We start from the raw sequence: 26,877 nt of genomic DNA on the forward strand, positions 1-26,877 counted from the left end.
TCAGCTCCCAGCCTCCACCCAAGCATCTCAGGCTGTGATGTCCAGGGGTGATGGTTACCAGGTCTGTGTGGCTCTCATTCTACGTTGCCCTCCCCAGTCTGGCTGGTCCCCTTTCCTCTAAGGCTTTGAGGTTCCCCCTCCAGGACCATGGCTTCCCAGGGTATGGGTTCGTTCCTCTTTCACTGCTCCCTCTCCCGTGTGCTGGTGCTATCCTGCTTGCTTTATTTCCCCTCTCCTGTTTTTTTGTTTTTTTCCTTTTCTTCTACCCAGTTATGTGAAAGGTTTCTTACCATTTTTTGGAGGTTTAAGGTCTTCTGCCAGATTTCAGTAGATATTCTATGCCAACTGTTCCATGTGTAGATGGGTTTTTTGATGTGTTTTTGGGAGATGGTGAGCGCCAGGGTTTACCCCTCCACCATCTCTGTTGTAAATTTGAGGATGCATTTCAGTGTTACTCTGAAGTGATGATAAACATTAAAAAGGCAGGTTTTCAAAAGCTAAGACCAATTCAGGTATGCTATATATATATATATTTTTTTTTATTTTTAGTCTTTTTAGGGCCACACCCATAGCATAGGGAGGTTCCCAGGCCAGGGGTCTAATCAGATCTTTTGCCACCAGTCTATGCCAGAGCCATAGCAATGCCAGATCTGAGCTGCGTCTGTGACCTACACCACAGCTCAAGGCAACGCTGGATCCCTAACCCACTGAGCGAGGCCAGGGATCGAACCTGCAACCTCTCGGTTCCTAGTCGGATTTGCTAACCACCGAGCCCCGAGGGGAGCTCTAGGTATGCTGTTTTTAATTCTAACATTTCACTGATCCCCCCCCCAACCCAAATAATTTCTGGCTTTTGGATGTTATAAAACTCAGGAGCAAAACTGCCTCTTAGGAGCATTCCCACAGTACCTCTACCACTGCCTAGAAGCTAAAACGTTGAACGAAGTTTGGAGCTGAGAAAGGAGGAACACTTCACAGAAATGAGCCTTTTATTTTAATATTTATCATTCTGTTTCAATCACAGGCATGGCTAATCATTCTACAAGGAATAGATCTTATAGGAGCAGCGCAGACTGGAACAGGAGAGACATTGTCCTACTTCATGTCTGGATTTATTCGTTATTTTCTGAAGACAAGAAGCGTGGGACGGGCCTCCTTCTGCGGACCAGATGCAAGGGTGGGCTCCGGGGCCTCAGGCCACGAGGCGTTTCCTCCAGAGCGAGGGCTGGCGGAGCTGAGAGCCGGAGGCGCGGGCGCGGGGTTGAGCACGCGCGGCCGTAATGGGGCGCCGCCCCGGCCTCTTGTGCCTCGAGAGACGTGGAGATCCTGCGCACCGCCTTCCTCGCCTCGAGGCCCGGCGTGGAGAAGGGGCCTGAGAGGGAAGTGGGAGGGAGAGCCTCGCAGTGCAAGTCCTCTGCAGCGACACGGTGGGCCGCCCGGGGGTGGGCAGTTGTGGGGTCCGAACGACAGTTGTGGTCTCCGAGCTGCGGACCCAAATGACCGCGGTCCTCTCGGGTCTGCGTGCAGGTGGCTACGGGTAGCGAGGGTCCAGGGGGTGCGGGGGGTGGGCGTTGACCGAGTCCAGAAAGCCTGCGGTGTAACGAACCCTGTTTTGCTTCCCCAGCCTGTCCGTGTCCAGAAAAGGCCTGTGAAGTGAAGCGACTCGCTGCTGCGCCTCTAAAAGCGAGGTTCTTTGTGAGTTGGTGCTGCTGCTTTGTTTCCGTGAAATGCGTTAGGTTTTCGGGAGAGGGGATTTTTAAATTTCTTTCCCTTGGAATGTCCTGCTTGAGAATGATGTGCTTACTGATTTGGGCCTTAGGATTTCCGTACCCAATTAGAGGCAGGGGCCTGATGTATAGATGCCCCTTTTCTGGTGCCCACTTAAACAGAACAAAGGATACTCATCTCTTACTCCCCAAGCAAGAAATTTTTTCCATCATTAGTTCAGGTCAGTCTAGAGATTCAGCTGCAACTGATTAAAATCAGACTCTGGAGTTCCCATTGTGGCTCAGTGATTAGCAAATCTAACTAGGAATCATGAGGTTGCGGGTTTGATCCCTGGCCTCGCTCAGTGGGTTAAGGATCTGGTGTTGCTGTGAGCTATGGTGTAGGTCACAGACTCGGCTCAGATCTGGCATTGCTGTGGCTGTGGTGTAGGCCAGCAGCTACAGCTCTGATTAGACCCCTAGCCTGGGAACCTCCATACGCTGTGTGGGCAGCCCTAGAAAAGACAAAAAAAATTTTAAAATAAAATCAGACTGCTTGTTAAGTTACAGTAAAATGTAGTAAGAAACAGGAGGGAGCCTGTCTTTTTTTTAAAACCAGAATACTTCCAGAGAAGGAAATTCATATAAGACATCACACTGCGTGTATGAATGGGCCAATGAAAATTTCATGGAAAAGTTAGGAATAGAGGCTGAAAAGTATATGCTTCACGAATCAAAGTCAGACTTGGCAAACATCTAAGTGCCTATATTATTCCACACACATTTCCTTAATTGATCCTCAACAATTCTTTGAGGTAGGAATTACTCTCATCTGACAGGTAATCTTCAGTTACTTGTCCACAGTTGGAGCCCTACCCCAATCCTAGAATAACTGCTATGTCTGCTACATCATACTATCTTAATTATGTAACAGATAATGATTTAAAAAAAATGTTGCCAGTAGGACCTTTAATTTTAGATAGTAAGGATTAAAGAGTAAGAAATTCTTTTTTTTTGGTCATTTTTTTAGGGCTGTGACCAAGGCATATGGAGGCTCCCAGGCTAGAGGTCGAATCACAACTGTAGCTGCTGGCCTATGCCACAGCCACAGGGACACAGGATCTGAGTCGAGTCTGTGACCACACAGCTCACGGCAATGGCCGGATCCTTAACTCTCTGAGAAAGACCAGGGATCGAACCTGCGTCATCATGGATGCTAGTCAGATTTACTAACCACTGAGCCACGTGGGAACTCCCAAATTATTCTGATATTCAGATAGCAGATTGATTTTTTGATTTTCAACAGTCATAGAAATAATTCTCTAAAAATTGTTGTCCAATTCAACTGGTACTAACCCGTGTCTCTTTAAACTTAAAATATAGCCAGTATAATTCAGAAACTGAATTTTAATTTAAGTGTTTTAATAACCATATGTGGATAGTAACTACTCTAGACACAAATATACCCCTTTTTTCTTCTCTGCCAAACTTTTTATGGGATAGCAATGCACTAATATATATTATGGAGGAAGCAGCCAAGTTTCCTTTTGATTATGGAAGCTGTAGCTTCAAATGCAATCATTTCAAATATTTTCCTAAAGAGTTAATTTACTAGCCTCACTACAAATACTAACTACAGAGTAATAAAACTACCCACATCCAACTGTCTACTTGTTCCTATGACATTGAACTTGTTGTTTATGACTCCATATAAAAGTTTATCTTCATTAGAGGTAAACCTGGTCAAACTTTGATTATTAATGAGAATTTACATTTCATTGACACTTATTCAAAGCAACAGAAATCAATCTAAAATATACATTATGTTCACCTTGCATAGATAGTTTTAGAGAGTTGTTCTACATTTTGCCAGCAAGACTTATGCCAGCTTCTAAGAAACTAATGCCATTTTGAAGCAATATGGATAGAACTAGAGATTCTCATACTAAGTGAACTAAGCCAGAAAGAAAAAGACAAATAAGCTATCACTTAAGATATCTTATTTGTAGAATCTAAAATATGGCACAGATGATCCTATCTAAAAAACAGAAATAGATCACAGCCAAGGAAAGCATACTTGTGGTTCCCAGAGGGGAGGAGGTGAGTGGAATGAATGGGCACTTCGGGGTTTTGGGATGCAAACTTTCATATTTGGAATGGGTGAGCAGTGGGGCCTTACTGTGCAGCACAGGGAACTGTTTGTGATTGGGTCACACTGCTATACAACAGAAATCAAAAAAACACCATAAATCAACTATACTTTTAATAAAAAACCATATATGAGATACCTACAGTAAATAGTAAAAGGAGAAACATAAAGATGTAAAAGAGGGCATCAAAATAAAATCTAAAGGAAAGGTAGTAAAAAATGCATCTTTAAGAATGTGTTTGGGAGTTCCCGTCGTGGCGCAGCAGAAACGAATCCGGCCGGGAACCATGAGGAGGTGGGTTTGATCCCTGGCCTCACTCAGTGGGTTAAGGATCCGGCGTTGCTGTGAGCTGTGGCGTAGGTTGCACGTGCGGTTTGGATCCCAAGTTGCTGTGGCTGTGTCATAGGCTGGCGGCTACAGCTCCGATTGAACCCCTAGCCTGGGAACCTCCATATGCCAAGGGTGCAGCCCTAAAAAGCAAAATAAATGAGTAAATAAATAAAGTAAGCAAGCAAGTAGACGTAGTTATGCGTCAGCACACTTGAACTTCATGGTAACTACAAACCAAAAACATACAACAGATTCACAAAAAGATGAAAAGAAGGGAACTAAGGTATACTACAAAAGAAAATAATCCAACCAAAAAAAGGAAAAAAGAAATTAACAAAGAAGGAGTATAACAACAACTGGAAAACCAGGATCAAAATAGCAATACCTAGCAATCATTACTTTAAATGCATACAGACTAAATACCCCCAATCAAAAGACACAGAGTGGGAGACTGGATAAGAAAGATAAGATCCTGCTATTTCATACATACAGGAGACTCTCACTTCAGAATGAAAGAGACACACAGACTGAAATTAAAGGGATGGAAAAAGATATTTCATGCCAATGGAGAAGACAAGAAAGGGGGTAACAATACTGTTATCAAACAAAATTGACTTAATAAAAAAGAGTTCCCTTTGTGGCTCAGCAGTAATGAACCCAACTAATATCCATGAGGATGCGTGTTGGATCCCTGGCCTCTCTCAGTGGGTTAAGGATCTGGCATTGCTGTTAGCTGTGGTGTAGGTCGAAGATGCACCTTGGAACCTGAGTTGCTGTGACTGTGGCACAGGCCGGCAGCTGCAGCTCCAATTTGACCTCTAGCCTGGGAACTTCCATGTGCCACAGGTGCGGCCCTATAAAGCAAAAACAAACAAATCAAAGAGCACAAAGAAAGACAAAGAAGAGCCTTATATAACGAAAAGGGATGAATACAAGAGGAGGATATTACATTCATTAACATATACACAACAAATACAGGAGCACCTAAATATATAAAGCAAATGCTAACAGACACAGAGGGTGAATTTTACAATGCAATAATATTAGGAGACTGACATCAATGTACTGATCTTTCAGACAATAAGGCAACAGAAGTCATAAATGACACAATAGACCAGTTGAACTTCATTGATATCTACAGCACACTACATTCAAAAACAAAATTCTTCTTTCCAAGGAGAATTAATAATCAATACTACAGAAATACAAAACAAAAATTCCAAGAGAATAGTATGAACACTTAAGACGCCAACAAACTGGACAAGCTAGAGGAAATGAATAAGTTTCTGGAAACAGATGACCTACCAAAACTGAATCAAGAAGAAACAGACAAGTTGAGTAGACTACTAACTGGTTGTGAAATTGAATTTGTAGTAATAATAATTTTAAAAAAAGAACTCCCAGCAAAAAAAGTCCAGGACTAGGCAGCTTCATAGAAGAATACTGCCAAACATATAAAGAATTAATCTCTATTCTCAAACTATTCCAAAAAACTTAAGAGGACAGAACACTCCAAATCCAATTCTACACGTCCACCATTACCTTGATACCAAATCCAGACAAAGACACTACAAAAAAAAAAAAATCTAATTACAGGTCAATATATTTGATGAATATACATGCAAAAATCCTCAACAAAACATCATCAAACAAAATCCAACAATATATAAAAAGGATCATATATTATGATCAAGTTGTATTTAGTCCAGTGTCAAAAGGATGATTCGACATTGGCAAATCAATAAATGTGAATACACCACATTAACAAAAAGTGGAATAAAAATCATCTCAGTAGAGGCAGAAAAAACACCTAACAAAATTCAAAATCCATTCATAACACAAAAAAACCTCTCATCAAAGTAGGAATACAGGGACAATATCTCAATATAATGAAGGATGTTTAAGATGGACCTACAGCCAACATAATACTCAATGGTGAAAAGCCGAAAGCCCTTCCTCTAAATATTCAAGAACAGGACAAGGGATTCTCAAGTTCACTACTTCAATTTAAATCAGTGTTGGGGAGTTCCCGTCGTGGCGCAGTGGTTAACGAATCCGACTAGGAACCACGAGGTTGAGGGTTCGGTCCCTGCCCTTGCTCAGTGGGTTAACGATCCGGCGTTGCCATGAGCTGTGGTGTAGGTTGCAGACGCGGCTCGGATCCCGCGTTGCTGTGGCTCTGGCGTAGGCCGGTGGCTACAGCTCCGATTGGACCCCTAGCCTGGGAACCTCCATATGCCGCGGGAGCGGCCCAAGAAATAGCAACTACAACAACAAAGACAAAAAAAAAAAAAAAAAAAATCAGTGTTGGAAATCCTAGCCCCTGCAGTAAGACAAGAAAAACAAAAAGTTTCCAAATTTGAAGGTAACAGGTAAAACTGTCACTATTTGCAGAGACATGATATTCTATATAGAAAACCCTCAAGTGTCCACCCAAAAAATAAATGAATTCAACAAAGTTGCAGGATACAAGATTAATATCCAGAAATCTCTTGCATTTCTTTACACTAATAGTGAAATATCAGAAACAGAAAGTTAAACAATCCCATTTTAAAGAGCATTGAAAACAATAATTAGGAATAAACTTAACCAAGAAGGTGAAAAAATCTATATGCTGAAAACTATAAAACAATGATGAAAGAATCTGAAGATGATACAAATAAATGGAAAGGTATTCTGTGCTCTTAGGAAGAAGCAATATTGTTAAAATGGCCATACTTCCCAAAGCATCTACAGATTTAATGCAATCCCTACCAAAATACCCATGACATTTTTCATAAAACAAAAACAATCTTAAAATACAAAGGGAACCACAAAAGACACAGAATTGCCAAAACAATCCTGAGAAAAATGAACAAACCTTTCCTGACTCAGACTATACTGTAAAATAACACTAAAGAAAACAGTGTTATTATGGCAAAAAAACAGACAAAAAGATCAATGGAGCAGAACAGAGAGCCCAGAAAGTAACCTACGCATCTATGGTCAATTAACCTTCGACAAAGGAGGTAAGAATATACAATGTAGGGATTCCCTTTGTGGCACAGTGGAAATGAATTTACTGACTAGTATCCATGAGGATGTGGGTTTGATCCCTGGCCTTGCTCAGTGGATTGGGGATCCGGCATTGCCGTGAGCTATGGTCTAGGTCGCAGAGGTGGCTTGGATCCCGTGTGGCTGTGGTGTAAGCCAGTAGCCACAGCTCCTATTTGACCCCTAGCCTGGGAACTTCCATATGCCATGGGTGTGGCCCTGAAAAGCAAAAAAAAAAAAGAAAAAAAAAAAAAGAGAGAAAATGTACAATGGAGAAAAGGCAGTCTCTTCAATTAGTGGTGCTGGTAAAACTGGACAGCTAAATAGCTAAATATAAGACAATGAGATGAGAACATTTACTTCACAGACATATACAGAAATAAACTCAAAATGGATTAAAGACTTAAATGTAAAACCAGAAACCATAAAACGCCTAGAAGAGAACACCAGCGAAACATTCTTTGACATAAATTGTCACAATATTTTCTTAGATCAGTTTCCCAAGGCAAAGGAAATAAAAGCAAAAATTAAAAATGGGACTTCCCCTGGTACACTGTTGGTGGGATTGTCAATTGGTGCAACCACTGTGGAAAGCAGTATGGAGATTCCTCAGAAAACTAAACATAGAACTACCATTTGATCCAGCAATTCCACTCCTGGGCATCTATCCAGAGAAAACCACGACTCTCAAAGACACATGTACTCCAATGTTCACTGCAGCACTATTTACAATAGCCAAGACATGGAAACAACCTAAATGTCCACCGACAGAGGAGTGGATCCAGAAGATGTGGTACATATACACAATGGAATGTTACTCAGCCATCAAAAAGAACGAACTACCGGCATTTTTTGCAACATGGATGGACCTAGAAACTATCATGCTAAGTGAAGTCAGCCATACAATGAGACACCAACATCAAATGCTTTCACTGATATGTGGAATCTGAAAAAAGGACAGACAGACAACTTCTTTGCAGAACATATGCTGACTCACAGACATTGAAAAACTTAGGGTCTCCAGAGGAGACAGTTTGCGGGGTGGGGGGATGTGCTTGGGCTGTGGGATGGAAATCCTGTGAAATCAGATTGTTATGATCATTATACAACTACAGATGTGATTAATTCATTTGAGTAATAAATATATATATATATAGAAATAAATAAAAAATAAAAATAGGAGTTCCCGTCGTGGCACAGTGGTTAACGAATCCGACTAGGAACCATGAGGTTGCGGGTTCGATCCCTGCCCTTGCTCAGTGGGTTAACGATCCGGCGTTGCCGTGAGCTGTGGTGTAGGTTGCAGACGCGGCTCGGATCCCGCGTTGCTGTGGCTCTGGCGTAGGCCGGTGGCTACAGCTCCAATTCAACCCCTAGCCTGGGAACCTCCATATGCCGCGGGAGCGGCCCAAGAAATAGCAACAACAACAACAACAAAAAGACAAAAGACAAAAATAAATAAATAAATAAATAAAAAATAAAAATGGGACTTAATCAAACGTCTAACCTTTTATACAGCAAAGGAAACCACTGAGAAAACAAAAGGGCAACCTATAGAATGGGAGACAGTATTTGCAAATGATGCGGCCAACAAGGGGTGAATGTCCAGACTATACAACTAGATCACACAACTCAGTATCAAAAAACAACGCAATCAAAAAATAGTCCGAAGACTTAAATAGACATTTTCCAAAGAAAAGATACAGGTGGCCAACAGGCATAGGAAAAGATACTGAACACTGCTAATTATGAGAGAAATGCAAATTAAAACCACCATGAGGGAGTTCCCGTCGTGGCTCAGTGGTTAACGAATCCGACTAAGAGCCATGAGGTAGCGGGTTCGATCCCTGGCCTTGCTCAGTGGGTTAATGATCCAGCGTTGCCGTGAGCTGTGCTGTAGGTCGCAGACGCGGCTCGGATCCTGTGTTGCTGTGGCTCTGGCATAGGCTGGCAGCTAAAGCTCCGATTGGACCCCTAGCCTGGGAACCTCCATATGCCGCAGGAGCAGCCCAAGAAATGGCAAAAAAAGACAAAAATAAAACCACCATGAGGAATCACCTCACACTGGTCAGAATGGGTGTCATCCAAAAGTCTGTAAATAATAAATTTGGGGGAGAGCGTTGAGAAAATGGAACCCTCCTATGCTTTTGCTGGAAATTGCACTGGTGCAGCCACTATGGAAAATATGGGGACGCCTCAAAAAAAAAAAAAAAAAGCAAAAACAAAAACACAAACACTAAAAATAGAACTACCAGCTGATCTAGCAGTTCTCCTGGGTACATAAAACCCAAAGGCACTAATCAGAAAAGATACGTGTACCCCAGTGTTCACAGCAGCACTATGTACAACAGCCAAGCTACAGAGACAACCCAACTGCCCATCAGCAGATGAATGGACAAAGAAGGTATGGTAAATACACACGATGAAATACTACTCAGCCGTAAAAATGAGTGAAATTCTGCTATTTGCAGCAACTAGATGGACCCAGAGAATATTATGCCTAGTGGAATAAGTCAGAGAGTGAACAAAAAATGCCATACGACATCACTTATATGTGGAATCTAAAAAATCATGCACACAAATATATATATATATATGTATGTATATGAAAAACAGAAACCGACTCTCAGATATAGAAAAAAACCTAGAGGATGCCACAGGGGAGAGGAAGGGGGGTGGGCCAATTAGGAGAATGGGATTAAAAGATCCACACTACTATGTAAAAAATAGAGAAGCAACAAGGATATATGGTCTAGCCCGGGAATCAGAGCCATTACCTTGTAATAACTGCCAATGGAGATAATCTGTAAAAATACTGAATCGCTATGCTGTACACCTGAAACTAGTGTGATATTGTCAATGAATTATATTTCTGAGTAACTAAATACTGATCCCTGGCCTCGCTCAGTGGGTTAAAGGATCTGGCACTCCCACGAGCTGCAGCAGGTCACAGACGAGGCTCGGATCCGGCATTGCTGTGGCTGCGGCCAGGGGGGCAGCTGCAGCTCCGATTCAACCCCTAGCCTGGGAACTGCATATGCTGCAGGTGAGGCCCTAAAAAAGGCAAAATATATACATACATACATACCAAGGCATAGTAAAATAAATGCATCAGATTAAATTGATCCATTTAATGAAAAAAACAAAGTATTGCTAAATATTATGAAAGAGATAATTTGAATAATCCTATGTAACTATTAAGGGTGCTGAATTCGTAATTTAAAGTCTCCTGAAAATGATCTCTCTAGGCTCAGATAATTTATGTAGAGAATTCTACCAACTATTTTATTTTATTTTATTTTATTTTATTTTATTTTATTTTTTAGGTTTCCACAGGATCAGCAGTTCAACTGCCAAACAATTCAAGAACCAGCTCCGGGGCTGGTGGATGCAAACTGTAACATTTGGACTGGATGGGCCGTGGGCTCTACCCTACAGCACAGGGAACTGTGTGTGATCGGGTCACTTTGCTGTACAACAGAAATTGAAGAAACACTGTAAATCAACTATCCTTTAAGGAAACAAACAAACATAACATCTCTGTAGCAAAACAAAGCAAAACCAAAAAAACGCAACTCCGATTCTAGAAGATCTCTTCTAGACACAGAGGATCACTTGTGACTCCAGTACTAACTTGATGCCAAAAGTCAGTATTCACTCTGTGGAGCCAGGATGGACTTGACACCAAAATGAGACAGACAGTCCAAAAAGAGAAAACTACCAACCAACATTTCTCTTGAATATAACTGCAAACTTCTTAGCAAAATACTAGTAGAATTTGGCAGCATATAAAGAATGATATTCACCAAGCCGAGTAGGGTTCACTCCACACATGCAGGACTGGCTCAATATTTGAAAATCAGTCAGTTAATGTACCATATTAACAGACTAAAAAAGAAAATTACTCGATCGTATCATTTGATGTAGAGAATGTAGCTAACAAAACTCATAATCTATTCATGAATTTAAAAAAAAAAAACCTCTCAGCAACTAGGTATAACTGGGGAACTTGCTCAACCTGATAGAGTATCTGCAGCGAGTCTACAGTTACCGTCATGTGTCACGGGGGATGACTGCCTGAGTGCCTTGCCCCCAAGACTGGGAACAAGGCAAAGCGGGTCGCTCTCTCCACTGCTGCTCGACATGGCTCTGTGTGTCCTACCCAGTGAAACAAGGCACAATAGGGGCCGAGATGGTTGCGGTGCAGAAAGGAGTGCCTAAAATGGTCCCTTTTTCACAGGTGACATTATGGTTTATCTAGAAAATCCCAAGGAATCTACTACATACAAACTTCCAGAAATAAGTGATTTTAGTAAGGTCACCGCTTACCAGGCCACTTGCAAAACCCAGGGTATTTCTATTAGTAGCCACAAACACATGGAAACAAAAATACAATGCCATTTACAATTGTGTCAAGAATTAAATACTTAGATACAAATCAAACAAAACACGTAATGAACCTCTATACAGATAAATACAAAACACTGATGAGAAATCTAAGACTCTAGGAGTTCCCATTGTGGTGCAGCGAAATGAATCTGACTAGTATCCATGAGGATGCAGGTTCGATCCCTAACCTCACTCCGTGGGTCAGGGATCTGGGGTTGCTATGAGCTGTGGGGTCGGTCACAGAGGCGGCTTGGGTCCTGTGTTTCTGTGGTGTAGGCTGGCAGCTGCAGCTGCATTTCAACCCCCAGCCTGGAACTTCCATGTGCCCTGAGTGCAGCCCTAAAAAAGAAAAGCCCCCCCGCCCCCCCAAAATAATAATAATCTAAGAATCTAAATAAGTGGAGGTATTCTTTCTTCAGAAATGGGAAGTAGAGTATAAATGCCAGTTCTCCCCAGCTCATACACAGGTTTGAGTGTTTTTTGTTTTGTTTTTTTTGGCCAAACCCACAGCATGTATCCCAGGCCAGGTACTAAACCCACCCCTCAGCTTCAGCAACCCCGGATCCTTTACCTGCAGCACCACGTGAGGACTTCCTCAGGATGATTCTGTACACAATACCCCAAAATGTATTTGGAAAAGCAAACTAAAATAGCTAATACAATTGCAAAAAAGAAGAATTAAGTGGTAGGACTCCCTAAACCCAATTTTAAGGCTAATTACACAGCTGTTGTAATCTACTGTAAGATATTGGCAGGGGTGGGATATATAAGTCAATGGAAAAGAACAGCAGATAAACAAAGAGCCCTGGATTTTTTTTTTTTTTTTTTTTTTTTTTTTAGGACCGCACCCACCTCATGTGGAAGTTCCCAGGTCTAATCGGAGCTACAGCTGTGGCCTACACCACAGCCACAGCAACGTGGGATCTGAGCCGTGTCTGCAACCTAACACCACAGCTCATGGCAACCCCAGATCCCTGACCCACTGGGCGAGGCCAGGATCCAACCCGCATCCTCATGGATCCTACTCGGGTTTGTTAACCACTGATCCTTGAAGGGAACTCCCAGCCCTGGAGTTTTGACAAAGATTAACTCAATACAATGGAAGATGGACAGTCTTTCAACAAATGGTGCTGGAGCAATTCAATATCCACAGGCAAAATAATCTACCTAAAAGTCACACCATATACAAAATTTAGCTTATAATGGGTAACAGATTTAAACTGTAAATTGTAAAAGTATAAAACTTGAGAACATAAAACAAGATATTTCTGGCCTAATTATTGGTAGCGACACATTACACGACAACAAAAGCATGATCATAAGGGAAATAATGGATAAATTAGACTCATCAAAATATAAAACTTTTTGCTCTGCTAAAACTTTGTTAGGTGGACAAAGAGACATGCAACAGGCTGCAACGAAGTATGTGCATACCAACCAGAAATCCAACAAGTCCAGATAATCCAACAGAGGACTCAAAAGTAGAATATATAAAGCACCAAAAACACAACAGATTAAAAAAAAATGGGCATAAGCTGAAGAGATACTTCACCAAAGAGAATTTATGGACGGCAAATAAGTACACGAAAGGCTATTCAGTGTCACTAGCTTGTAGCCAAAAGCAAAATTAAAACCCCAATGAGAAACCACTACATGCATATTCGAAAATCTAAAATTAAAAATAGCAACAATACCATAAATTCTGGCAAGGATGTGGAGAACCTCGATCTCTCATGTATTCCTCGTGGGAATATAAAATGGTACAGCCACTCTGGAAAAATAATCTGGCAATTCTTTAAAAAATAAATGAGGGGGAGGAGTTCCTCTTGCGGCTCAGTGGGTTAAGTACCCAACTAGCATCCATGAAGATGTGGGTGCGAACCCCGGCCTCGCTCAGTGGGTTAAGGATCCCACATCGCCACAAGCTGTGGCATAGGTTGCAGACATGGCTTGCGTCTGGCATTGCTGTGGCTATGCCGTAGGTCAGCAGCCACAGCGTGGACTTGATCCCTAGCCTGGGAACTTCCATATGCTGCAGGTGTGGCCCTAAAAATAATAAATAAACGAGTAAGTGAGGGGGATAAATTAGGACTTGGGATTAATAGATACACACCTCTCTATATATTTTAGAGAAAAAACAAGGACCTACTGTATAGCACAGGGAATTATATTCAGTATCTTGGAATATGTATGGAAAGGAATCTAAAATATATATACGTATATACATAAGTATACATATGAACATATGAATCACTTTTCTGTAACCTGAAATTAACACAACACTGTAAATCAATCATATAGCACTTTTTTAAAACTTTAAACTGAACCCATATAACTCAGCAAATGTACTCCTGGATATGTATCCCAGAGAAATGAAAGAATTTGCCCACATAAAATTATGTGCCTGATTATTCACAGCAGCTTTATCAGTAGTAGCCAAAAACAGAAACAACAAAAATGGTTCTCCATTACTATGTAACACTACTTAGCATTAAAAAGGAATGAACTGTTGATACACGGAACAATTCAGATAGATCTCAAGAACATTTATGCTGAGCTCTCCAAAGCCAATCTCCAAAGGTCACATCCCACACTATTCCATTTATATAGCATCCCTGAAATGACAACATTTCAGATTTGAAATAGACTAATGGTTTCCAGGGATCCAGGACGGTGAGGAGGGGTTCAGGTGTGATTTATAAAGGGGCAAATACCTCTTTATGAAGATTAAGATCTTTCTGGAGGTGGACTAGTTCTATATCTTGATGGCAGTGGTGATTCTATACATCTATGCACATGATAAAATGACGTAACTATATATTCACACTGCCCCAATGTCTAATTCTGCAGTTTGAAATTGTACTATAATTACGTAAAATGTAACCACTGGGGAGTGGCCTTTGTGGCTCATCAGGTTAGGAGCCCAGCTATATCCATGAGGATGTGGATTTGATCCCTGGCCTTGCTCCTTGGGTTAAGGATCCAGCACTGCTGTGAGCTGTGGTATAGGTCCCAGGTGCAGGCCAGATCCAGTGTGGCTGTGGCCAGTAGCAGCAGCTCCAATTTGACGGCCAGCCAAGGAACTTCAAATATGCCCCATGAAGCTCCTGTCGTGGCTCAGTGGTTAATGAATCCAACCAGGAACCGTGAGGTTGCGGGTCCGATCCCTGACCTCGCTCAGCGGGTTAAGGCTCTGGCGTTGCCGTGAGTGGTGCTGTGGGTTGCACATGCAGCTCGGATCCTGCGTCGCTGTGGCTCTGGTGTAGGCCGGTGGCTACAGCTCCAATTCAACCCCAAGCCTGGGACCCTCCATATGCTGAGGGTGCGGCCCTAGAAAAGACAAAGTAAACAAATACATAAATAAATGAAAAATAAAATATGCCCAAGTACAGCCCTAAAAAGCAAAAAAAAAAAAAAAAAAAAAAAAAAGTAAAACAAAAATGTAACCATTGCTAGAAACTGGGTGAAATGTAATCAGGACTACCTTTGTACCTTCTTTGCAACTATGTGTATCAATAATTATCTCAGGGGAGTTCCCGTCGTGGCGCAGTGGTTAACGAATCCGACTAGGAACCATGAGGTTGCGGGTTCAGTCCCTGCCCTTGCTCAGTGGGTTAACGATCCGGCGTTGCCGTGAGCTGTGCTGTAGGTTGCAGACGCGGCTCGGATCCTGCGTTGCTGTGGCTCTGGCGTAGGCCGGTGGCTACAGCTCCGATTCAACCCCTAGCCTGGGAACCTCCATATGCCGCGGGAGCGGCCCAAGAAATAGCAGCAACAACAACAACAACAAATTATCTCAAAAGTTAAAAGTTTTTTTTTTTTTTTTTTAACTCCAATAAATGAGCTGAAAAGTGGGAATGCACCCAACTGAACTGTTCATTAGGGAGCCAGAAAATTAAATTGCTATTCGGCTCAGAAGAAAACAAATGTAATAAAGAGATGTAAAGTATGGAACAAAATTTGACATAAAAGAGGAGTTCCCCTCATGGCTCAGCGGAATCAAATCTGACTAGTATCCATGAGGAGCCAGGTTCGATCTCTGGCCTCACACAGTGGGTTAAGGATCCAGCGTTGCCGTGAGCTGTGGTGGAGGTGGCAGATGCGGCTTGGATTCTGCGTTGCTGTTGCTGTGGCTGTGGTGTAGGCCGATGGCTACAGCTCTGATTCGACCCTAGCCTGGGAACCTCCATGTGTCGCAGGTGCGGCCCTAATCAGCAAAAAAAAAAAGTAATACATACACATACATAAAGTACACTAATCTTAAGTATAAAATTTGATTATTTCTTACTTATGTGTACACAGGGGTGACCACCACCCAGACTGAAACACAGAGTTTCTGTTGTTTTTGGCCATGCCACAGCATGTGGAAGTGCCAGGGCCAGGGACTGAAGCCATGCCGCAGCAGTCACCAGGCCAGATCATTAACCTGGCGAGCCACCAGGGAACTCTGAGATACAGAGTATTTCCAACATACAAGTTTCAGTCATGCCTTTTCCCGGTATATACCCCCTGGGTGACCAATATTCTGACTTCTGTCATAATTGATTTGTTTTACTCTTGAACTTCACAAAAATGGAACCATGCAGTGTGTACTCTTTTGTGACTGATTTCTTTCATTCAACATAATACCTATAACACTCATCTAGATCCCAGTACTTTTTTTCATATTGTTACAGAGTTCAATTTCCTTATGCATCCTTCTAAAGCACTTTGGTTGAAAATATGTGGGGGTTAAATAAACTAAGCTGCTTTTATTTATTTATTTATTTAGTCAGTCTTTTTGCCTTTTCTAGGGCCGCACCTGCAGCATATGGAGGTTCCCAGGCTAGGGGTCTAATCAGAGCTGTAGCCGCTGGCCTACGACACAGCCACAACAACGCAGGATCCATGCCACATCTGCAACCTACACCACAGCTCACCGCAACGCCGGATCCTTAACCCACTAAGCAAGGCCAGGGATCGAACCTGCAACCTCATGGTTCCTAGTCGGATTCGTTAACCACTGAGCCACGATGGGCGCTCCCAAAGATGCTCTTAACATCCTGGCCCATATCATTTTGTGAAGAGATATGATCATTTCACTTGGATATACATTTAGCAATGGCACTGAGTGTCATAGGATAGTATATCTTTCTCTTGATTTTGTAGAAAAGATAAAGATACTCTTATGAGAGTTAGTGTGTTTAGGCTGAATGACTTTTCTTTATTCTTTCATGTTCCAAATATATACCTGAACAAATCTGTTTTTTCTTTTTTTAAAGTCTCCATTATATTATTTACTTCTTTATGATTCTTCTTATTTCCATTATATTTGATTTACTGTGTTCTGTCAATTTCTACAACAAAGTGACCAGCTCTCTCTCTCTCTCTCTCTATATATATATATATATATAATATGATATACACACACACTCACACACACACACACATATTCTTTTTCTCACATTATCCGCCATCATGTTCCATCACAAGTGACTAGATATAGTTCCCTGTGCCAAAGAGCAGAATCTCATTGCTTATCCACTCCAAACGCAATAGTTTGCATCTATTAACCCAGACTCCCAGTCCATCCCACTCCCTCCCCCTTCCCCTTGGCAACCACAAGTCGGTTCTCCAAGTCCACGAGCTTCTTTTCTGTGGAAAGGTTCATTTCTGCTGTATATTATAAGTGGTATCCTATGGTATTTGACTTTCCCCTTTCTGACTTAACCTCACTTAGTATGAGAGTCTCTAGTTCCATCCATGATGCTGCAAATGGCATTATTATTATAACGTCCTTTTATGGCTGAGTCATATTCCAGTGTGTAGATATACCACTTCTTGATCCCTTCGTCTGTCAATGAACATTTAGGTTGTTTCCCTGTCTTAGCTGTTGTGAATAGTACTGCAGTGAACATATGGGTGCATTTATTTTTTTCAATAAAGTTTGATCTGGATATATGCCCAGGAGTGGGATTGCTGGGTCACACGGTAGGTCCATGTTTAGTTTTCGGAGGTACCTCCATGCTGTTTCCCATAGTGGTTGTACCAATTCACATTCCCACCAACAGTGTAGGAGGGCACCCTTTTCTCCACACCCTCTCTGGCATCTGTTATTTGTTGACTTGTTAATGATGGCCATTCTGACAGGTGTGAGGTGGTACCTCATTGTACTTTTGATTTGCATTTCTCTAATAATTAGCAATGTTGAGCATTTTGTATTATTTATAATGACCCAATTATAAAGACCCAAAGGACAGCAACTATTTTTTTTTCCTTTTTCCTTTTCCTTTTGACGGCCACACCTGTGGCATATGGACGTTCCTGGCTAGGGGTCCAATCGGAGCTGCAGCTGCCAGCCTACACCATAGCCACAGCAACACCAGATCGGAGCCGCATCTGCAACCTATGTCACAGCTTGCGGCAGCACTGGACCCTTAACCCACTGAGTGAGGCCAGGGATCAAAACCAGATCCTCATGGACACTGAACCACAATGGGAACTCCAGCAACTACACTTTGAATGCTAATCTCCGAGCACTAGGCATACGACCTGGCATATTGTGGACAGTTACAAAATATCTCATGATTATTCAGAAATTCACCTTCTAGGAAATCATCACTGGGAAAGAGCTTTGAAATGCACGATGATATATGCACAAGAATGTACATTAAAGAGTGATATATAATCAGCAAACGTTAGAGACATAAATACCTCATAAGAGGTTAAATAAATTATCACCAATACGGTGATAGAGTATGCCATCCATAGTGACGACATTTTGCACAGAACTATGAAGGAACAACATTCCTGGTGAATTCCTGACATGGAAGGCATTTTAAAAATACGTGATGTTGGCTGGTGATACTCAACCGCAATTTTTAAAATGGACTTTGTCAAACTTGCCAGATGGGAGTCTCAGCTCTCATAATAACTGACCGTGCATTCTTGCACAAGTTAGTTTGGGGGCTCAATTTCATCATCTTACTTTAAAATGAAGACAATAATGCAGGTCTAAGAAAAATACAATGAACAGTTTTAAACACACACTTTGAAGACCCAGAGGGAGAAAAGAAAGAGAATGGGACAGAAGAATATTTGGACAGAATGGGACAGAAGAATATTTGGAAAAATATTCGCTGAAAAACTAAATCCCAAACGAAATCCATCAGGCGATAGTTCAAAGAAACTCTCAAAAGCCTAGAAGAATAAATACAAAGAGAACTCTGTTGAAAATCAAAGGGATTCCTGGATTGGAAAAATCAATATTGTGAAAATGGCCATCCTACCCAAAGCAATCTACAGATTCAATGCAATCCCTATCAAATTACCCATGACATTGTTCACAGAACTAGAACAAACAATCCAAACATTTATATGGAACAACAAAAGACCCAGAATCGCCAAAGCAATCCTGAGAAACAAAAACCAAGCAGGAGGCATAACTCTCCCAGACTTCAAGAAATACTACAAAGCCACAGTCATCAAAACAGTGTGGTACTGGTATCAAAACAGACAGACAGACCAATGGAACAGAATAGAGAATCTGGAAATTAACCCTGACACCTATGGTCAATTAATCTTTGACAAGGGAGGCAAGAACATCAAATGGGAAAAGGAAAGTCTATTCAGCAAGCATTGCTGGGAAACCTGGACAGCTGTATGCAAAGCAATGAAACTAGAACACACCCTCACACCATGCACAAAAATAAACTCCAAATGGCTGAAAGACTTAAATATACGACAGGACACCATCAAACTCCTAGAAGAAAACATAGGCAAAACACTCTCTGACATCAACATCATGAATATTTTCTCAGGTCAGTCTCCCAAAGCAATAGAAACTAGAGCAAAAATAAACCCATGGGACCTCATCAAACTAAAAAGCTTTTGCACAGCAAAGGAAACCCAAAAGAAAACAAAAAGACAACTTACAGAATGGGAGAAAATAGTTTCAAATGATGCAACTGACAAGGGCTTAATCTCTAGAATATACAAGCAACTTATACAACTCAACAGCAAAAAAACCAATCAATCAATGGAAAAATGGGCAAAAGACCTGAATAGACATTTCTCCAAGGAAGATATACAGATGGCCAACAAACACATGAAAAAATGCTCAACATCGCTGATTATAAGAGAAATGCAAATCAAAACTACCATGAGATACCACCTCACACCAGTCAGAATGGCCATCATTAATAAATCCACAAATAACAAGTGCTGGAGGGGCTGTGGAGAAAAGGGAACCCTCCTGCACTGTTGGTGGGAATGTAAACTGGTACAGCCACTATGGAGAACAGTTTGGAGATACCTTAGAAATCTATACATAGAACTTCCATATGACCCTGCAATCCCACTCTTGGGCATCTATCCGGACAAAGCTCTACTTAAAAGAGACACATGCACCCGCATGTTCATTGCAGCACTATTCACAATAGCCAGGACATGGAAACAATCCAAATGTCCATCGACAGAGGATTGGATTCGGAAGATGTGGTATATATACACGATGGAATACTACTCAGCCATAAAAAAGGATGACATCATGCCATTTGCAGCAACATGGATGGAACTAGAGAATCTCATACTGAGTGAAATGAGCCAGAAAGACAAAGACAAATACCATATGACATCACTTATAACTGGAATCTAATATCCAGCACAAATGAACATCTCCTCAGAAAAGAAAATCAATCATGGACTTGGAGAAGAGACTTGTGGTTGCCTGATGGGAGGGGGAGGGAGTGGGAGGGATCGGGAGCTTGGGCTTATCAGTCACAACGTAGAATAGATTTACAAGGAGATCCCGCTGAATAGCATTGAGAACTATGTCTAGATACTCATGTTGCAACAGAAGAAATGGTGGGGGAAAAAAAAAAAACTGTAATTGTAATGTATACATGTAAGGATAACCTGACCCCCTTGCTGTACAGTGGGAAAATAAAATTTAATAAAAAAAAAAAAAATCAAAGGGAAAGGAAATTATACAAAGGAGTGAGAAGTAACAAGACTGACAGCTGACTTCTCCAACACAAGTAAAGCCATAACAATTCATCTCTCAGTGTGCTGAAATAAATGTCAAACCAGAGGTCTACACTACATAAAAACAGCCTTCAAAGAGGTGGGCTGGGCACTTGCTCCTGAAATGGGCTTTAACTCCACGATCCTGAATGTATTCTCCCCCTCGACACGAAGTGTGACTACGGAACTCACTGCACAGCCAAAGAAGTGAACGGATGAGCAAAAACCCATGAAGTCACTAGGTTTACGTACACATCTCCCAGAACTGACTGACATTATACAGTGGTGGACAGAACTACTGAATAACCACTTATGCTGTCTGCCAAGAGGAATACCCCGTGGTGCTGGGGTACTGTCCTATGAAATGTATTTATCCCGAACCAGAGATGAGTACACGGTACCGTTTCTCCAGGAACCTTGTATATACATGGATGCGTTCAGGAACCAAGGGTAGAAGGAAGTCAGATGAGATACTCTGTGTCTCACCACAAGTTTTGGTTCCTATCACTAAAATATCGGGTTATGCTCGTTGAGAGACCTTACCGGTATTTTGATAAAACTGAAATTCTCAGTCTCTAGTCCTAGCCAAAGAGAATCAGAACATACAAAGACCTCTTGCACTGTCTGATACAAGCAGAGGTTAGCCTTTGTGGAAGATGTGCCAGAAGCTAAAACTGTCAGCATCCTGTGCCAGCAACACTGAGGCAGCTTCATCACACAGTCTGGAAATGTGCTAAGGCTGCTGCGTGCTTGGAGCAGACTGCTGACTACCAACCTTCCGCAGGAATAACCTGCCTAGGATTTCCTCCCAGCTGACGGACAACTTCAGACGCTGTGTGTACACGGACCTTGTCTGCCACGCTGATGATGTCACAGTGAACCATGTCAACTAGGAACTTGCTTTAAATGGGAGTCCGTCTCGTAAAATAAAACCCCAAATATCCAGGATACAGCAATTTCTTTTAAGGCCACGCCTGCGGCATGTGGCACGTCCGAGGCGAAGGGCTGAAGCAGAGCAAAAGCTGCCAGCCTGTGCCACAGCCACAGCCACGCTGGACCTGAGCCACATTTGTGACCTACACCGCAGCTTGAGGCCATGCCAGATCCTTAACCCGGTGAGCGAGGCCAAGGATTGAACCCAAATCTTAACACAGGCTGTGCCTGGCTCTGAGCCGCGATGGGAACGCCTGGGATGCAGTAATTACACACACACCCTCCAAGACAGGAACAGGTGAACATCTCAAAGCTATTGACAAAACATCACCACATCGACAGGAAGTTAACACAGATAGCGGAATTACCCGACACCGATTTGAAACTACGAAACTTCATCCAAGATGAATCGTCTGATAATTACCCAAGTATTGAAATTTATAATTTCAACCTTCAGAAGAAATCTCCAGGTTTCTATCAGTCAGAGGTCTTCAGAAACAATAGTACCAAGAGGATATGAAAGATCCATTTTGAGGAACTAGCTTATGTGGTGTGGGTACAGAGGCTGAGAAGTCCCATAACGTGCAATCTGCAAAGGGGAGACCCAGAAAAGCCACTGGCACAATTCAGTCAGAGTCCAAAGGCCTGAGAATCAAGAGGAGCCAACGAGGTAAAACCCCAGGCTGAAGGCAGCAGCAGATGAGGTGAGATGACCCAGCTCAAGGAGCGAGGCAGAAATCTGGGGAGGGGAGAATTCCTCCCTCCTCTGCCTTTTTCTTCTACTCAGGCCCTCGATGGACTGGATAATGCAGAGCCACGGAGAAGAGGACAGCCTGCTTCGCCAGGTCTGCTGATTCCCATACTAATTTCATCTGCAAACACCCTCACAGACAGACCTAGAAATGACGTTCAGACAGATTTCTGCGTATCCTCTGATCCAGTCAGGTTGACACATACATTCACCTATTACAAACCCACCCGTGTCAGCCTGGCCCCCGTACTGCGCTCCTCTCCAACGAAAAACAATCTAACAAGGTCACAATTTCACCTAACCTGGTCCCGCTTCCCTGGGTATCCCTGAAAACTCACCTCTTCCCTGGAGGAGGAGAAAAGTCCGTGGGTGCCCTTTACTCTTCTTCTAAGCGTTCAGTTCACTGCGACGTCCGAGTGGCACACACAGCCCGTCCGCTGGGAGGAAAACCTGGGAAACCCTGTAGCTTAAACACTGGGATGTGAAATGACCTGTACTTAAAGGCCAGGTCACCGAGTCAGCACTGGACACTGCGACGCACAGATTCCTGAGGAGGGAACCGGAAAACACGTTCCTCACAAAATGAGGAGGGATACTCACGACAAGCACAGTCCTCGGTGCTGTGACGAGTGGTCCTGCTTCTTTCCCTGGGGGGGCGGGGGACACAAACTGTCATCCTTGAAGGGTCTGGCAATTAGCAGTCTTGCCTGGATCGGGTTGTTTTTCCCACCGACCTGTCACAGGGCCATGGTGGTAACGAGATGCCCTGTGGCATCTCCCGTAGTCCAGACACACCCCTGCTCACCTCCACCGAGGAGCGGCGTCCAGTGTCCCCTGTAGTTAGGATCCGTCCCTCTAGCCCACACTGGAACTCTCTTTTGGGCCTTCGGACTCAGGGCTAAGAGGCCAAAGTGGTCAGGCGGCCGTCCAAACTTACAGTTCCCTGGGATCCTTGCTGGGCCATCTGGCCGAAGCACTCGTCCCTCAGGAGCTAAGACCTCCGACCCAGCAGCGCATAAATGCATAGGGACAGGAGGCAAAACCTTTGACAGTGGGTCACTAGGGGAAATGGCGTTCCCCCTCCCATCCCATCTGTAAAGGAAAAGCTACAGTTCTTTGCTATGTGTGTCTTTCAGGTGGGTCTTTACCGCTCACGCAGAACAATTCTCACACTTCTGGTCTCCAAATGGCGAGGGAGGGGGGGAGCTCCCCACAAATTAATTCTGGGTGAGAGCAGCTCAGAGTCCTGCCGTTTAACTCAGCTCTAACACTGTTTGCCTGGAGAGTGTCACACACAGGCTAAGGGATCAGAAGACGGCTCCCCGCTCCAGATACCAGTTCCAAGGAGCAGGTCCCATGTTACCCACAACTTCTGATTTGGCTACAAAAACTGAGGAGGAGGTCCAAGTCCCCACAACCCCCTCCTCAGGTTCAAGTAATTTGCTGGAGCCACTCACAGAACTCAGGAAAACACGTGCATTCACCAGTTTAGTAAAGGATACGAAAAAGGATAAAGGATACAGAGGAACAGTCACATGCAGAGACCCAGGGTGAGGTCTGGGAGAGTCCCAAGCACAGGCGCTTCTGTCCTCAGGGAATCTGGGCATCACCCTCCCACTGCCGATGTGTTCACCAACCCAGAAGTCCCTCAAACCCTGTACTTTCGGGATTTTTAGGGCGGCTTCATCTTGCAGGCGTGACGGATCACGAACACCATGTCCAGCCCTTCTCCCCTCTCGAGAGAAAGGTGGGCAGGACCGAAAACCCCGAGGTTCTAATCATGCCGTAGCCTTTCTGGAGACCAGCCCTCATCCCCGAATTGTCAAGGAGCCCACCCAGAGCTGCCTCATTAGAATAGAAGATAACCCCATCCCCCCGAAAAATCACACAGGTTTTAGGAGCTCTAGGCCAGGAACCAGAGGCAGAGACCAGTATCTATACACAGTCGACCCTTGAATGGGTTTGAACCGAGAGGGTCCACCCATGCATAGACTGTTTTTCAATAAACACCACAGCACGACACAATCCAAGGTCGGCCGAATCCACGGATGTGGAAATGCCTGTTTTCTACTATGTGGGGTGTCGACAGCCCGACACCCTGGGTTGTTCAAGGGTCAACTGAATTTTCTGTTCCCTCACCCCACGCCTTGACACCTGTATCCATGGATCCTGGCTGCTGGGAGATACTACCCCACACAGGATGCTGATTCAGCACATACACAGCGTTCCAGAGAACCCAGCCTCAGCCTGCAAGGTATTGTCACCAGCTGGTTCTGTAACGGAGTCTTCCAAAGGTCATTCCATTACTCCATCAAGCCGGCTGCTTCAGGAGGGTGGGGAACATGGTCAGACCAATGAAGCCCACGAGCATGGACCCACTGCTGCACTTATTCTCCTGTGAAGCGAGTTTCGGGATCAGAAGCAATACTGCGTGGAATACCGTGACAGTGGATAAGGCATTCTCTAAGTCCATAGGTGGTGGTTTGGACAGAAGCACCGCAGGCAGGGAAGGCAAATCCACAGCCAGAGTGAGTCTCTATTCTAACGAGGACCAAATGCTGCTTGTACCACGACGGAAGTGATTCACTGTCATCTACCCGCCACCCGGTAGCTGGCCCAACACCCCTCAGGGAACGCTGCTATATCGCGGGTTCAGGCTTTGTCTCTGCGGCCGGCAGAATGAATACCCAGCAGCGGCCACAGGCAGGTGAGCCCTGGTGAGTGCAAGTCCGTGTTGCTGAGTCCACGCATAACGGCCATCCCTGCCCCCATGACCACTCCGTTCACACGCTCACTGATGACACCGGGGTGGCTGGGGAAAGAAACCGTTATTGAAGGACAGACCCACCTACCCACTTGATTATTAAAATCCCTGCTGAGGTCGCCCTTTAGCAAGTATTCATATGGGAGACAAGGAACTCCAACTGTTTTGCCCAGAGAGGGCTAACCACCTATCTCTTCCCCAGATTTCACTGGCACCAAATTTCCAGTCGTGTTCCTTCCACCATCATCACACACCCCCACACGTGTTCTCGGCATTTCTGTCTATATAAATTAGAAAGCGAAGTAGTTCCTTTGGCGCGTAGCACACCTCCTCGTGGCTCACGCTTTGTTCCTCACTCCAGGAGTCAGCTGGGACTTGCGTCCAGTGGTAGGTAGGCCCGGAAATAAGCTGGGGTGGTGGGGATGGTTTCTGAGGAGACGCAGCATTGTCTTGCATGGCCACCGCCTCAGGGGAGGTCACCACCGTTTCTTCAGGCAATGCAGGGTCCGTCCCCTCAAATGGAGGTGGAAATGCTGATGCCATTGTGGGTGGGGATGCCACGTCCACTGGTAAAGAGGACTCTGCACTTAGGGCTCAACGTCGCCAGCTTCATCCGGGACTTCCCACATGTCACATACCGACTAAGAGAATGGTATTCTTTCCCAATCAATGCCTTCACTTTCACAATATTTTGTTTTGTTTTCTTAGGGCTGCACCCACAGTATATGGAGATTCACAGGCTAGGAGTCAAATCGGAGTTGTAGCTGCCAGCCTACACCACAGCCACAGCAACGCCAGATCCGAGCCATGTCTGTGACCTACACCACAGCTCACAGAAACACCGGATCCTTAACCCACTGCCTGAGGCCAGGGATCAAACTCACAACCTCATGGTTCCCAGTAGGATTAGTTTCCGCCGCACCACAAGTGGAACTCCCCACTTAAATAATTTTTTAACACTATTTATTCAGCTGAGAATTTTCCAACTCTTTATAGAGTCTGCTTCAAAAATTCCATCTTTGTCACTTCTCTCTTCTTGCATTTTATTATAACCATGTAGGAGGAGCCAAGCCACACCCTCAATTCCATTGCTCAGAAATTTTACTTTCCACAAAATACTAGTACAGGAGCACGTATTAGCTGTGTTCTTTGCCACTTTATATATAAAGAATGACCTTTCCTTCAGCTTCCAATAACATGTTCCTCATTTTCATCTGGGATGCCTCAGAATGGTCTTTACTGTTCACATTTCCATCAACATTTTGTTCATGATTCTCTAAGATCCTCAAGTTTTTTCCTTCCTTCCTCTCTCTCTCTCTCTCTCTCTCGGCATATGGAAGTTCCCAGGCTAGGGGTCGAACTGGAGCTGCAGCTGCCAGCCTACACCAGTTACTTGGGATCTGAGCCACATATGCAGTCTACACCACGCATCACACCAACGCCAGATCCTTAACCCACTGAGTGAGGCCAGGGATCAAATCCGAATCCTCATGGATCCTAGTCAGGATAGTTAACTGCTGAGCCATGACAGGAACTCCCAAGACTGAGGTTTTCTCTTCAGTTCTCCTCTTTTCTCAGATTCCATCAAAATCACCTTTAACATCTGTTATTTTTTTTTGCATGCATGCACGTCAAAACTCTTTTCAGCCTTTATTCACTCACTATTCAGTTCTGATGCCACTTCCATATTTTTAGATATTTGTTACATTAGCATCCCAATTCTGGTACCAATTTGTCCTATTCATCTTGGGCTGCAGTAACTCAGTACCAGAAATTGGGTGGCTTACAAACAGTTACTTCTCATCTCATGAGTCTGGA

The 26,877-nt window shown here is 43.6% G+C and overlaps 1 protein-coding gene and 1 long non-coding RNA gene across 3 annotated transcripts in view; one reads left to right on the forward strand and one right to left on the reverse strand.

The window, feature by feature from the left end:
* Positions 1-26,877, forward strand: part of NFKBIB (NFKB inhibitor beta) — a 1,076,695-nt gene that overhangs the window by 99,442 nt on the left and 950,376 nt on the right. The gene's annotated exons all lie outside the window — the stretch shown is intronic.
* Positions 972-26,642, reverse strand: LOC146402355 (uncharacterized). 2 transcript variants are annotated; one of them, XR_014806192.1, is made up of 3 exons: positions 23,101-26,642; positions 22,634-22,942; positions 972-1,590 (listed from the first exon to the last, which is right to left on the reverse strand). It is a non-coding gene; the product is annotated as an uncharacterized LOC146402355 (long non-coding RNA). The 2 variants fall into 2 exon arrangements; XR_014806191.1 differs by lacking the exon at positions 972-1,590 and adding an exon at positions 21,965-22,440 and having other exon boundaries at positions 23,101-26,104.

The sequence above is a fragment of the Sus scrofa genome, chromosome 6 (assembly GCF_054392235.1).
Source record: "Sus scrofa isolate SSC_HxYL_T2T_F1_AM1 chromosome 6, Sscrofa_HxYL_maternal_Yorkshire_Landrace_v2.0, whole genome shotgun sequence".
Lineage (NCBI taxonomy): Eukaryota > Metazoa > Chordata > Mammalia > Artiodactyla > Suidae > Sus > Sus scrofa.